At 45.0% G+C, this 1,594-nt stretch overlaps 1 non-coding gene across 1 annotated transcript; it reads left to right on the forward strand.

Moving 5' to 3' along the window:
• The first annotated feature begins 225 nt into the window (after nucleotides 1–225).
• Trnai-uau lies at nucleotides 226–300 on the forward strand. The gene has a single exon. It is a non-coding gene; the product is annotated as a tRNA-Ile (tRNA).
• Nucleotides 301–1,594: the final 1,294 nt, after the last annotated feature.

The raw sequence follows: 1,594 nt of genomic DNA on the forward strand, positions 1-1,594 counted from the left end.
GTAGCCTTTAACTGTATGAAGTTAGTAACTGTTCCGATAGAACAGATACCAATGATGACCATGCAGCTTCTCTACATTCGTAATGTTCCTAAAGGATGTTTGCCCATTCACTCATTACTCTCGCCATCTAAGCAACATTACGAATGTAGGTTACCGACAGTTGGGAATGTGGGTCTCACGGAAAGCGTGCAAGGGGTAAGTCCCTGCAGTCGCGCTATCCTCTGTGCCCCCGGTGGCTCAGATGGATAGAGCGTCTGCCATATAAGCAGGAGATCCCGGGTTCGAGTCCCGGTCGGGGCACACATTTTCGTCTGTCCCCATTGAGGTATATCAACAATAGCTTTTGGCAACTGAGGGTTTCGATTAATCACCATTTCTTTCTAGAGAAGCTGCATGGTCATCATTGGTATATGTTCTTTCGGAACAGTTACTATCTTCATTTCCTCACTTAGAGTTTCATGAACATCATCGGAAAGGGGTCTGACATTGCCATGCACTGTATATAGTTCCACGTAATATTGGTGGAGGACCGGAAAAATATCTGCTTGAGCAGTCAGCTGAGTGCCTTCAGCAACTGTGAGAGACGTTATGAAGGAGGGATGAGGTTGACCAACTGCAGCAACTTTGCTTTAATACAGCGAACATCTATGATCCGTGGAGGGGCATCATCCTCGTTCATACAATTCACGGAGAAAAGCGTAATAATATCGGAATATTCCCTAAAGTCCCTCGCTCGAGCAGCACAGTATGATATTAAGGACTGACGGAGCTCCGGTTTCACAAAAGCTGTCGACCATCCAACAGCAAAGAGTAACGGGCAGAGGAACGGAGACAAAGCTCCCAAATGGCACCAACCACACCATCCAGCACGCTATCCGTGAAGTGGGGACATTAAGAATCCATTGAGTCCGAAACAGTTTCGCAAGTTGCCGTTCAAGATCTACAGTGACCGCAACAGCTGAGTGGTGGGAAACAGAAAATCGAATGACGTTTACCACAAGAATCCTGTAACATACACAATCAGAAAAATAAAAACCTGTCGATATTGGTACCAGAGGTGGCGGTAAAAAAAGACCGTCTATCTAACTACGGTAAGAAGTTTCTGCTCCCACATGTCGCATGGACCACTTCACTTATGTTTCGACAAAAATTATGTGGGAAGTGATAGCGGGTAAGTAAAACACCAAGTCGCCACCTTAGATGGGACACCGAGAACTCTTGCGCAAAATGTAGACGATCTTCTCTTAGTAAACCACAAACGAGCCAGTGTGTCAGCCGAACCGGAGGGTGCGTATAAAATAACCAAGGTGAGGTCAGGAGGACGACATCCTATTCCTGTACCAGGAACAAGTATTTCGATGTCGGAAATGCGAATATCCCCACGAAAAGACAAGGACGGTATCCGTCGCACATTGAGGAGCCGCAATAAAAAGCATTATGAAATCCAGGAACAGCAAAACTGATGAACAAAACTTCTTGCAAAAGCACAGTACCAGCAAAGAAATCATAAATAAATTGGGGTAACAAAGCCAAACGTAGGTCTGAGTAAATTCAATAAAAATTAGGGTAAGAAAGGAGAAATCTTGTGTCTTCA

The sequence above is a fragment of the Schistocerca piceifrons genome, chromosome 3, assembly GCF_021461385.2.
Source record: "Schistocerca piceifrons isolate TAMUIC-IGC-003096 chromosome 3, iqSchPice1.1, whole genome shotgun sequence".
In the NCBI taxonomy this organism is placed as follows: domain Eukaryota; kingdom Metazoa; phylum Arthropoda; class Insecta; order Orthoptera; family Acrididae; genus Schistocerca; species Schistocerca piceifrons.